The 13582-nt window shown below is 39.6% G+C and overlaps 3 protein-coding genes and 2 long non-coding RNA genes across 7 annotated transcripts in view; 4 read left to right on the plus strand and 1 right to left on the minus strand.

Annotated features, from left to right (window-relative positions):
* Nucleotides 1-13582, plus strand: part of LOC138970714 (uncharacterized) — a 302337-nt gene that overhangs the window by 230578 nt on the left and 58177 nt on the right. The gene's annotated exons all lie outside the window — the stretch shown is intronic.
* The window catches only part of LOC138970709 (uncharacterized), a 383958-nt gene that overhangs the window by 140250 nt on the left and 230126 nt on the right, over nt 1-13582 (plus strand). The window lies entirely within an intron of this gene.
* Nucleotides 1-13582, plus strand: part of LOC138970704 (cell surface hyaluronidase-like) — a 204843-nt gene that overhangs the window by 129867 nt on the left and 61394 nt on the right. The window lies entirely within an intron of this gene.
* Nucleotides 500-4046, plus strand: LOC138970700 (uncharacterized). Its single transcript, XR_011457048.1, has 3 exons — nt 500-798; nt 1176-1328; nt 2440-4046. It is a non-coding gene; the product is annotated as an uncharacterized lncRNA (long non-coding RNA).
* On the minus strand, nt 6202-8704 carry LOC138970701 (uncharacterized). Its single transcript, XR_011457049.1, has 3 exons — nt 8487-8704; nt 7180-7282; nt 6202-6701 (listed from the first exon to the last, which is right to left on the minus strand). It is a non-coding gene; the product is annotated as an uncharacterized lncRNA (long non-coding RNA).

Raw genomic sequence — 13582 nt, forward strand, 5'->3', positions numbered from 1 at the left:
ATAACAGGTCCGATTGATCGTATTAAAACTTCATAATGTTACCTGAGACCTAAATGCGAATTAATCAACAAAAGCCACTCTTAACGGTGGGAGTTTTTGCGGTGGGAGGCTGGTCGCTTTGCGAACAGCCTGAACTAAAGGGGAGACTTGAGCGGCGAACACGTCACGCAGTGACGAGAAAAGCATTATTTCAGTGCAAGCCAGACAACGGGTGGGGAAATTATCCTTGGCATTCGATGTCATTAATCCAACAAATAAGCCCACAAATTTGTGGGGCACATTTCCAGTTTGTGGACCACAAAAATAAGCCCACAAATTTGTGGGACACATTTCCAGTTTGTGGACCACAAAATGAAGGCCAAAACAAAATGTGGGGCACAAAATGTGCGCCATAAAAATAAAGGCAAATAAAAGTAGCCCTTAAATAAAATATGAAGCAAGTTTTGTGGACCATAAAATTCGATTGATCACTTTCCCGAGAAGTCAGTTTTAAGACACAATAAAACGCTCTTCCTTAGTGGAGTACATGAATAGTATTGATGACAAAAAACATGGCGGCCGTCGTGACTGATATTATTGAAAACAATCTAATATTTGGCAGTTCAACACGTCCACCAGAGAAATATACCGACAAAGAAGTTGAAACACCGACTGCCCTTCTGAAAGAATTCAATCGGGATGTGAATGATACAGCTGATTTTGGACACGGTCTGCCTTGAATGGGGAGGTTGGCGATGAATCGCACTGTTCTACACTACTCTCACTGATTTTCAATCATCGGTTTGGATCAACAAGCAGGTAAGTTATTGTTTTTAAAATCCAAGACATGACCATAGTAAACGTGGCCTTTGTAGAACTGAGTAAGATTCATCTGTTGTGTATGTGTGTGTTAATGAGTAACTGGATGTGACTGTGAGTGTGAGTCACAGAGTGTGTGCTTGTTCTGTTCTTTTTTTTACTCAAGTTTAGAAAATGCTTGATCTTTAATCTGTATGCACATAATCAAATGCTGCTGTATCAGTGTATGAACTATGGTTGTAAAAGAATAAACAAAACAATTACTGAATTAGTGAGTGATTTTGCTCTGAATCGTCTGATAGTGAAGTTGAAATAGTACTTATTTCATTTTCAAGACATGTTAATAGTTATGATAATATTGTTATGGTTGTTTTCAGGCCTCCCGAGAAACCAGAGATGATGTGCATCATTCATACAGCTCCTGTCTTCCAGTTCCAACAGTTTACCTTTAAACATGGATGCATACATGTACTGGAGAGATATCAGGATGACTTGGCGTGGTGCTTTACATTACAGACTACTCCTGAAGAGTAAGTTACACATTTCTTTACCACTTACAGCTTTTGCTTGTCAAATCTGTATGGTAAAATATATGTAACATTGGGTATTGGTGATGGTAGTCTGAAGCTATAAACATGTACTGATGTAGATCATTCAGCAGTCTTTTGTTCTTTGTAAATTGAATAACAAGTACTTTGTAGATGAAATTATTCATACATGTATTTGAAGATGCATAGTAATACTGTGCATGGTAATTGGTATGATGTACTTTATATACATAATGGTACAAATATCTTTATTTTCTCTCTCCTTCCCATCTTAAAGTTTGTTGCAACCCTATACTCATAAAGTGCATTATACTGTTTGTATGAACATTGAACTATTGTGATGCAAGAAAGTAAAACATGAAATAGCTAGAATGAAAGATTTACTCATTACTGGAATTATTTTAAATACAGTCAGTCCTTTCCTTGGTTCACAATCACAGATCTGGCAAGTTGGTTTTTTATTGGTTTTTTTTTTTTACATGGAATAAGAGTTACAATGTAAATTGTAATACCGCCTGTGTACTTGGATACCTACTTCTACATCCAACACCCTGACTGCCCCTGCGCAGAGTTAGAATTTTCTGAATGAATTCACATCACATTTCTCAACAAAACTGTAAGGTGTCAACGCTAAATAGGGAATGTGTGTGGGATGAAGGCTCATGCTGAATTTAAAAAAATAGTAACTTTCCATCACATTCCAGAAAAGCCGCTCACATCAGCAGCATAACAAGATATCATGTCGTTAGAAAGGTTCTTGTGAGGAAGTCTTTTTAATTTTAAGATGAAAGATTATCTTTTTAATTTTAATGATGAAAGTATATATCTATTATATCCATGAAATAAATGGTTTTCACAGGAAGAAATGATGGCACCTGTAATATTACAGAATAAGGTTTACAGTTTAGTTCATAGTTGTCACTGTCAGTATCACCCCCACCATTCTCCATCCCACTGATCTTGTGAAGAACAAGTATTACCTCCTACCTACCTTCCCGCACCCCACACCCTCTTCTCGATACCCAAAACATATCCCCATCAGTGCACAGCAAAGTCTGGATGTGCTCAGTAATACATTTTCTGTATTTTCCAGGAAGTGAGGTGCCGAGATATGATGTGCAGGCAGCTTGCAGAGTAGTGCCTGGCTTTGCTGAGGATGATGATCAGATTCAGTCCATTATGTGCTGACGGAGCTACCAGAACTGCTTTAATATAGTCCATCTGAATATGCTGACACTTACAGAGGTTTTCTGTTGCCTTTGTGGTGAAATGAACATGTAACACATTAACAATAACATTCTACACAAATAATGTGTGGTGCGATGTGGATCAAAGGGTACATTTTGACTTATAAATGTAAGTTGTCAATTCAACTAAATACAGGTAGTGTTTGGTATGCAGATATTTTCTTACAGCAAACAGCGGTTTGTTTGTTTTTACTACATAAAGTGATATTATCTTAGACTTTTATGTTGTTTGAGTGCTTTAAGTTAAGTTGTTCACAGGCAGTATTTTACACACAGGCTTAGCTTTGGGAGATGTGTGTGTGTTTCGGTCAAAGCGTGTTCATGTATAGACTTTGTTTGCAATATTAGAATTTAGATCTTTTAACTGCATTATGCACATGAAATGTGTTAACCCATGAATTTTTCTTCCTTTGAATCCTAGTCAGTACTTTATCTTGTTTAAGATTTTCATTGATTCTGTTTTTGGGTCGTTCTGGTGCATCCTGGATGGTTCAATTCATTCTTATGTTGTGCTGAAATGTTGCTTTTGTAATACAGTTTGCCAAGATTGTGTCTTTCACTTGGATGTGGTGAACTTATTTTTTAAAGGCCTGCTCTGCCTCATTAAAACACTTCACCTCACTGTGTCAGACCTTCATCAGGCTTTTTGCATGGGATAAGAAAATCCTTCCACTTGGTCACATAGCTAAAGTCAGCACCCTGACTTCTTAGTGTGGTGATGTCTTTTCTTATTAATTTATTTCCCCCAAAAGGTATAAGAGTTTTAAACAAAATTATGTCTTACAGCTACAGTGGAACCCCCCTTTAAGACCTCCAAAAATCTGAGAAAATCAGGTCTTAAAAAGGAGGGGGTCTTAAAATGGAGGTAAAATTTAAAATTTACAGAGGTTATGAACAGAAAGTCTGAGAAAACAAGGTCTTAAAATGGAGGGGGTCTTAAAAGGGGGGTTCCACTGTATGACTATTGGGGATTATGTGTTTGTAAAGATAGAGCTGAGAATCCTACACCGAATTCTGTGCATAGAAGGCGGCCTGAATCTTGACCCACACTGCTGGCATGACCTTCATAGCTGCATTCAACGCTTTACTTTTACCCTGGTAACTTTACGGTTGCTCTCTCTGGATTGAGCATTTTTTATTTCAACCAAGGGGAAAAATTAAATGCCTCTGTAGAGATTCGAACCTAGGACCTAGATTTTCAGGCAGATGTCCTAACCACTACGGTAGTTTTTTTTATTGTAAGATGGATATATATATATGTCTAGCGGATGCAGCTGCCTGTACAAATGTGCCAAATTAGAACTTGCATTCTCAGCCTATAATCTTTGGCCATTCATGCGAGTCGAGTACTAAATATTGTGAATGCATGTGAGACTGCCTTGTTTTACTTTTGTGAAATGTGTGAACTCACTTTGTTTACATCTTTGTGTTAATAAATGCAGTTTATCAGTTACCTCTGTTTGTTTCTTCTGCAAGTATGTCAAATTGCCCACACACACCCTCATGCGCACACACACACACACAAAATCAGATCTCAAGTGTAAGTATTCTTTTTGCAGTTTTATTTTAATGCCCATAATCAGTCAAACAAATATATCATCACACTTCGTCACTTGCACCTAAGCTTAAAAGTAGCAGTCCTGCATACATATGTAATGTGTAAATGTTTCAGGTCACCATCTGTCCTGGCTTGAACATGCAATAAGAACACCTCTACACAAACACATGTACAGTCAACCGGCTAGCTGCTTCCCTGAAAGGCATATTTTTCTATGAATTAATCGATTTTCCGCAGACAGCAGCCAGGTAGTGGATCTTTAGTATATGTCCAAGCAGACGGTTGATCTTAGTACAACACATCAAGGAAATATTTTTTAAAAACAGATCCAACATCTAATCTTCCAAAGTTCATAATCAATAAAGAAGAAAGGTATGTTACTGGAACCCTTTATTTATGATTTAAGGCAATGTGCGGCAGTAAAATTACCAAACTTAAACTTGAAGAATACAGTCAAGGAATAACTTAGTTTTCTGGGTAGTTATTGAAGTGACTTATTAAAATGAATGAAAACATTGTGGATGGATATTGACGGCTGTTGCGATGAAAACTGGCATTTACAGCGTCAAATGGGATTTCTAGAAAACGGCTTTACAGCAACATCATACATCAGAAATTCATAATATTTGGCACAAGGATACACATGTATTATATCTACAATCATATAGAACGTGTTTGTTTTTTTAAACAACTACAGTTGAATTTAAATTAATTATTGTAATGAATCTTTCTTTCTTTATTTGGTGTTTAACGTCGTTTTCAACCATTCAAGGTTATATCGCGACGGGGAAAGGGGGGAGATGGGATAGGGGAAAGGGGGGAGATGGGATAGAGCCACTTGTTAATTGTTTCTTGTTCACAAAAGCACCAATCAAAAAATTGCTCCAGGGGCTTGCAACGTAGTACAATATATGACCTTACTGGGAGAATGCAAGTTTCCAGTACAAAAAACTTAACATTTCTTACATACTGCTTGACTAAAATCTTTACAAACATTGACTATATTCTATACAAGAAACACTTAACAAGGGTAAAAGGAGAAACAGAACCGTTAGTCGCCTCTTACGACATGCTGGGGAGCATCAGGTAAATTCTTTCTCGTCCCAACCAATATGGGACTCCCCCTAACCCGCGGGGGGTATTGTAATGAATATGCAGTGGGAAATTCGTTCATTCTTATGACAAAAGATATCAAAATTCAACTGTAGTCTGTTGTAAAAAAATCGTTCAATATGATTGTTGATACGATACATGTGCATCTTTGTGCCAAATATTAGGAATTTCTGATGTATTATGTCGCTGTTAAACTGTTTCCTAGAAATCCAATGTAACGACTGTTTCCATAGCAACGGCACTCTATGTCGATCAGTATTCACAATAATAACAATAACAATAGCGGCGTATGGCTGCCTAAATGGCGGGGTAAAAACGGTCATACAGGTAAAAATCCACTCGTACAAAAACATGAGTGTACGTGGGAGTTTCAGCCCACAAACACAGAAGAAGAAGAAGAAGTATTCACAATTGTTCTATTTATTTTTATGTCACTTCCCAGAAAACCAGGTTATTCCATGTATTCTCCAAATTCAATTTTACTGCCGCACATTTCCTTAACAAAATGTAAGATTTACTGTACTTTGACCGAGCAATTTTTGTAAGTGGACAGGCCTTAGTTTTATTTCGGTGGCATAATTCAATGCGCTTCGTCAAAATGTCTTGAACTGAAACCAAAAGCAGATGCAAGACTTATGGTCAGTTGGAGTTGTCTCCCGTACTCCTAACTTTAATGTGCTGCAGACAGGTGTGCCCAAACAGCCCATATCACAAACGGTTTGGAATTCCCGAAAACACAAGATCCGCACTGCACAACTTCAGTGCACAAATACGCGAGAGTGCTCGGTCGCTTTTTGAAAATGTGTATCTTGAGAGAAAAATATAGAATAGTGCGCTGTCCGAAGGAATAGAGTTCTTATAGGACAATGACAGCGCTCAGTTCAAAACGATAGGACATGATCACATCTGACCGCCATGCGGCTATGTCAATCAGACATCTGAGCCTTTCAATCCGTCTATGTCGGACGCCTGACGACATCCCCGAGGCTTTTAAATGAAATAAGACCATACGGGCACTAATAGTTGCATACCAAAAATGAACTGCCTCAAGGCTCTCTATGCAGAGTGGTATCTTTTTAAAGAATACATTCAGGTACAGCTTCTTCGAAAGAAAAAATAAATTCACCGCAACCACCAAAACATCTACCTCACTACAGAAAGCAGTCAAAGTGTTGATTTTTGGTCTGTGACCAAGTGGAGGGATGGTCTTATCCCATGTTAAAGGTGAGGACAACTTTTTAAATGAGGCGTAGTGGGCCTTTAAAACATTGACACAAATTTACAATAGCAACAAGTTGTAAAGCTCAGTACAACCAATACTGAGTGGACATTTACTGCCGCTGTTGCTGTAGTTTCCCCATCGATCACAGCTGGACCTGGATAGCACTGCTTTTCATCCACATTCACTGGCCAGGTCTTCGTCATCTTCTGTCCCTACTGACAAATGAATGACAAAGGAACTGATCTTAAATTCAAACACAATGACAAGAACAAGTTTTAAGTATGAGTAAGGAGTAAATTGTGTTTGTAACTGACACACACACACACACACACTAAACCCACATAAATGCCAAGAGCGTAAACATTCTAATTCCCTGATAGACAAGTTCCAATGCCTACTTTTTAATATGAAATATAGAAGACACATTCCCTGTCAGCGCTTGCTATCAAATTCAAAAAGCAAAGCAAAGGTCTGTAACATCAATCTGCAGGGCTAGAAAAATCTGCAGGTATTATTACTATTAATGTCTGGCAGCTCTCCTGACTGGCCAGGGAAAATCAAACACACACACACACACACACAAACACACTTCGGTTCTCACACACAAACACACACCAACAGTCAGAATGTAACCAGAACTTGAGACTGAGAGGGAGCATAAAACACAATATGATCATGTAGCAGAACTCTTACCTGAATTGCCATTAGCATGAAATATTTCCCATTTGAGTCTTGACAGCCTCCCGATCATGAAGGAATCAATCTGCTTCTTCCACTGTGCCGGATCGATGCCAACCTGTAATATATAATATTGGCTGAAGTAACATTCCTCTGAGCAACAAATTTAAAACAGTTGACAGGACAAGTAGTACTAGGAGCTACATGCAGTATGATATTTAGCTATGTGGAGGAACAACAAACACACTGTCCACAGAACCAGATGAATTTACACACTGCACCCTCCCCCATAAAACAACAACAACAAAAAACGACAACAGACGACCAAACCAACATTAACGCTTGATTCTTATGATACTGTGGACAGTGGCATTGATATCTTTCTAGAATATAAAATTTTATAAGTCCTTTTACATTTAGTGAAGTTTTGACTGAATCAGTGAACTGAATCTGTTCACATAGACTGATAGAGTGACAGACATACAATGTAGACAAGTTGATGTGTGCATTATGCATATATATATACATGCATATTACATAACATGTATATATATGTATGTATAACATGTATGCATGTGTGTAGAGCACAAAGGAAAAAAATAATAGAACTTGACACACAGTTTCACTGAGAATGAGATATATCCTGACAGTGAGTGAGTGAGTGACTGTTTACAGCAATACATTGTACTTTATTAAACTTAAAGGTACACACTGAAAGTCATGCGCTTCTAGTATTAAAAATGATTCTAATACTGGAGGAACTGCATGATCATCTTACTGGTGAAATAAAGCTAAGAGATTCGAGCAGTTCTGTGGTTTGGACTCTTAGGTGTTCATTATTTTATTATTATCCCTGAACATGAATTATAAAAATAAAATGAAAACACTCTTCCAGTCTTGCTCACAGTCACACACACACCTCCATATGAGTTATTCTGACCAGAACTTGAGAATGTAAGGGAGGGGAAGGAAAAAACACACTGTACATCATAACACTGACAGTTGTACATAATAAAACCTCTTCGCCTTAGGCCAAAAAAAATAATAGGTGTGGTTACGGTAACATAGCCCCAAAAAATAGGGTAGGTAGGTAGGCAATCACTTTTTTTTTAAAACTTTTTTTTCTAATGTGTACAAATTAAACCTACTTGACAGGGAAATAAGTGTGCGACTCGGGCGCTTTCGCTTTCATTGCGTTTTTTGCACTCGTTTTTTTGTTGTTGTTGACAAATGTAATAAAAAGTTATAGGATCGGCCCCTAAAAATAGGGTAGGTCGGGTTACCGTAACCACACCTATTTTTTTTTTAGGCCTTACTCTTACCTGATTTGCGGCAGTGGCATCAAATATTTTACTTCTGTCAGTGACAGCCTCAAGATCATGCAGCAATCGGTTGGCTTTTTCAGCTGAGAGGAGACCTTGAAGTTGAACATACTATCTCTAGCTCTCTTCTGATTGATGCCAACCTGCAAGTAAAATAATTGGGAACGGCCGATCAGAAGGTTACCTATTTGAGTATTTCAAGTTAGACTCAATCTTTAAAAACAAAAAGAATTTATAAAATATTATGATCATGCACCTTAAAAAGAGGTTGCAAAAACGTGGTAGTGATAATCTTCTTCTTCAAATTAATGAGAAAATCCCTGTACAGGGCAACTACGTGTTGGTTCAGTGAACGATACCTTGCGCCTGTGGACTGACAGTCACAGTGACACTGACAGTGTCACGATCGGGTGACAGAGACCAAGAAAGTGCCACTCGGTGGAGTGCCTGTTCTTGGTCAATTATGATAGAAAGCGCCTGTGCGTGATATTGGGCTACAGCAGAGTTTGCTGACAGTGCTCAACCAGCACGGATGTTTTGTAGCGCACGAGTTTCACAGTGGGGTTTTTTGCTGTCATAGGGCTGACGGTTTTTCGCTGACAGCGCACACGGGATTTTCAGGGATTGAGTTTCTCGTGTCTTTTTTCTGCTCGGCAGGCAGAATTGTGTATAGCTGGACTGGTTTTGTGACAAGGTCAGTCACGTGTTTTTGGCTAGGTTGTCTGACAGAGACACAAGGACGGGGCACTTGACACCCAGCGGCAGAAGGGAAAGGATCTAATTTACAGTTTCTAGAGTATGATGGTTTTTCACCGAATATTGTATTCGGCACTCTAGGGGAACTTCCACTAGTTATTTCTTTCTGACTGCCATATGTTTTGCTGAGGACAAGTCGTCAACATTCCTTCGTCGTGCGATGGCTTTCGCATAAGGATTCGACAAGGGGTTCTGGATGTTGTTGTCACTGTTGACGAACAGAGGCCGTTCCAGGGGGGAAGCGGATTTTGCTTCCATGAGAGTACTACACTCATAGGCTGTTTGAGGTAATAAATCATTATTTAACGCTCTTGACGAGTCTGTGTTTGTGGAATGAAATACTCTCTGTTGTTCTTTCCAGGTTAGCGCATAATTTACTCTCTGTGACGCTAAAATACTAATCTGTATATGTTTTTTGCAGATAGGGAGAGAAGGACGGAAAATGGCTGTTTTGTTGTTGTAAAAAGTCCGTTTTGTGCAGGCCCACGTGCTCGATGAGATATTTAAAGATGACATGTTTTAAGGTGGTGGGTGAGGGGTAGCTGACATGTTTAGTGCACCGATGCTTTCTGTTTGCAGCCTTCGTTTCGTTTTCCTGTAACTGCTGCACGGCTGCCTTTGGCGGGACACTGCTTGCTGCAGACGTTGGAGCTGGAACCAGCAAACCGGCTAACCAGCAGACCGGCTAACCAGCGAACCGGCTAACCAGCAACCCGGCTAACCAGCATACCGGCTAACCAGCATACAGAAAGAAAGCTAAGTGCACCATGTCTTACGCACCCCGTTGACCACCGTTGTCTTTTCTTATCTGTGATTACATTGGAGTAGTGACAACGTGGGGTGTTTGACACCTGCATGAACTAGAGCTTTTTTTGAACAGAACATTCTCATTTGACTGTATTTACACGGGATCAGCGTGTTACTATAATTTTCTATATACTACTGGCATTTTGTCAGTGACCACGGGTTTTTTACGTGTTGAGAACGTAAAAGGAACATATTTTGAGTGAAGGCTCGAGGGAGGTGGCGAGTTTATACATAAACAGGCGTCTGAAACTTATACTTCTTGTTGACTCTATTTAATCGTATGACTGCGAGAGTGGATCGAGTGAGTCGAAATGACACCTGTTGCAACACATACTACCATAAACCCACTCTCAGTTATGAAACGAAACATGGAAACTTACCTCTGGTTAATATGCAAAGGTTCGCCCGTCCCAATTCTCTCGCATTAGCAAACACCATTCTTGCCATTGGAGATTCTGTCCAAACAGATCGCCTTCGACCGCCATTAACTAAAAACCGAAACGCAGTAGGTCTGAAAACCACGCTCAACGTCCAAAATAAGGAGGAAAAAAAAGAGCCCAAAACATTTTTTTGGCCAAAAACACTGTTTAAGCCCCACAAATATTTGTCCTTATTTTTTATGAAGCTTAATTTGTGCCCCTTATTTTATGCTCCACAAATACAGTTTGTGGCCCACAAAACCAAAATGTGCCCCACAAAAATAAGCCCAAAAATTTGTGAGGCACTTTTCGCGTTTGTGGCCCACAAAAATAAGCCCAAAACGTGTGGGATTACTGACATCGAATGCCAAGGATAGGAAATGGTCTCGGCAAAGAAATTACAATGCAGAGTTTGGTCTCGGTGAAAGAGAGACAGAGAGCACGAGAGAGTCTATGGCCAAAGTGATCCGGGTTCGATTCATTTTGTGCACATGTGTTAGTGTTACTGTTTGCAGCTCTAGACATACATTATGTCTCTGCTGTTTGTGTGTGTGTGTGTGTGTGTGTGTGTGTGTGTGTGTGTGTGTGTGTGTGTGTGTGTGTGTGTGTGTGAATGTCTGAAGAGTACTCGGGTCCAGCGCGAGCGTTTTTTATCACCTTCTTACGTTGTGTTGCATCATAAATAGCGAGTTGCATACCCAGAATATGACGTAGCTACCTTACTTCCTTTGGCTAGTTAACATTATAGTTAAATCTAGTGTTCAACTGTTTTTGTCAGCGTTAATGAACAATAAGCTGGCGGGCTCACGCTCTCGCTGTAGTCTACTTTTTACATTTAGTCAAGTTTTGACTAAATGTTTTAACGTAGAGGGGGGAATCGAGACGAGGGTCGTGGTGTATGTGCGTGTGTGTGTGTGTGTGTGTGTCTGTCTGTGTGTATGTGTAGAGCGATTCAGACTAAACTACTGGACCGATCTTTATGAAATTTGACATGAGAGTTTCTGGGTATGAAATCCCCGAACGTTTTTTCCTTTTTTTTGATAAATGTCTTTGATGACGTCATATCCGGCTTTTCGTGAAAGTTGAGGCGGCACTGTCACGCCCTCATTTTTCAACCAAATTGGTTGAAATTTTGGTCGGGTAATGTTCGACGAAGCCCGGACTTCGGTATTGCATTTCAGCGTGGTGGCTTAAAAATTCATTGATGACTTTGGTCATTAAAAATCTGAAAATTGTAAAAAAAATGTTTTTTATAAAACGATCCAAATTTACGTTTAGCTTATTCTCCATCATTTGCTGATTCCAAAAAACATATAAATATGTTATATTCGGATTAAAAACAAGCTCTGAAAATTAAATATATAAAAATTATTATCAAAATTAAATTTTCCAAATCAATTTAAAAACACTTTCATCTTATTCCTTGTCGGTTCCTGATTCCAAAAACATATAGATATGATATGTTTGGATTAAAAACACGCTCAGAAAGTTAAAACAAGAGAGGTATAGAAAAGCGTGCTATCCTTCCCAGCGCAACTACTACCCCGCTCTTCTTGTCAATTTCACTGCCTATGCCGTGAGCGGTGGACTGACGATGCTACGAGTATACGGTCTTGCTGCGTTGCATTGCGTTCAGTTTCATTCTGTGAGTTCGACAGCTACTCGACTAAATGTTGTATTTTCGCCTTACGCGACTTGTTCTTTACACCCCCGGTATAGGGGTGTGTATAGGTTTCGGTCGATGTGTTTGTTTGTTTGTTTGTTTGTTTGTTTGTTTGTTTGTTTGTTTGTGTGTTTGTTTGTGTTCGCAAGTAGATCTCAAGAATGAACGGACCGATCGTCACCAAACTTGGTGAACAGGTTCTATACATTCCTGAGACGGTCCTTACAAAAATTGGGACCAGTCAAACACACGGTTAGGGAGTTAATGGTGGATTTTGGTTTTTTGGGGGATCAACTACAGTTCAAGAATGAACGGACCGATCGTCACCAAACTTGGTGAACAGGTTCGATACATTCCTGAGACGGTCCTTACAAAAATTGGGACCAGTCAAACACACGGTTAGGGAGTTATTGGTGGATTTTGGTTTTTTGGGGGGATCAACTACAGTTCAAGAATGAACGGACCGATCGTCACCAAACTTGGTGAACAGGTTCGATACATTCCTGAGACGGTCCTTACAAAAATTGGGACCAGTCAAACACACGGTGAGGGAGTTATTGGTGGATTTTGGTTTTTCGGATATTCCCGGCGTTCTGTTACCGGCTATTTTTAGAAGGTCATCGCAGTGTCCAGAACGCTTTCCTTGGACGGATATTCCCGGCGTTCTGTTACCGGCTATTTTTAGAAGGTCATCGCAGTGTCCAGAACGCTTTCCTTGGACCCGTAAGTTGTCCTCACTGTAAAAGTGCAAAGGTCGAATCAATTTATAGCCACGCGAAAAATACACTCTCATCTATCTCTATATATTTATACAATAGATATAGATATATATATACGGCTTCTGTGTGTGTGTGTGTGTGTGTTTGAGTGTGTCTGTACAAAACACCTGTGTATTGCACAGTTCTGTTTGTGATGTGGTACCTAGGGCGTCGTCGACAAGTATGGGACTCGACATGATATGATCAGGAATGGCATTATGGCCCCTGAATCATGTTCGTGCTGTTCCCATTCCACGAGTCTGGAAGGGACCTAAGCTTGACGGGTCCATGGTTCGAAGCCGGCGTACAGTGCGCCACTCAAGCCGGGTATTCGGCTCTATTTAATCCACACGTGCTGAGCATGTTTTATATTATATAGATGAGACGGTTTTTACAAAAAATGCGGTCAGTAGGTGTTACAGAAAGAGTTATATTGATTTGTCTTTTTCTCCGCCTGTCTCTTTGTCCACTCAATCAACTTATTTTAACCACACTTGTTAGCAGTGCCTTCTCAGTTGGTGGCAGTGAGAATGGTAAGGACGGGGGTGTTTTTCCTATCTCGGAGGAATTTCTTGTTGTTGTTGGTTTTGGTGCTGTTATAGTTGTTGTTTTTGTTTTATTTTTTTGGAGGTGGAGGTGGATCGTTCATGAATGTTATGTATAAAAGTTAAAAATCTTGAAGATTCCATTGGC

Source organism: Littorina saxatilis, linkage group LG7 (genome assembly GCF_037325665.1).
Source record: "Littorina saxatilis isolate snail1 linkage group LG7, US_GU_Lsax_2.0, whole genome shotgun sequence".
NCBI lineage: Eukaryota > Metazoa > Mollusca > Gastropoda > Littorinimorpha > Littorinidae > Littorina > Littorina saxatilis.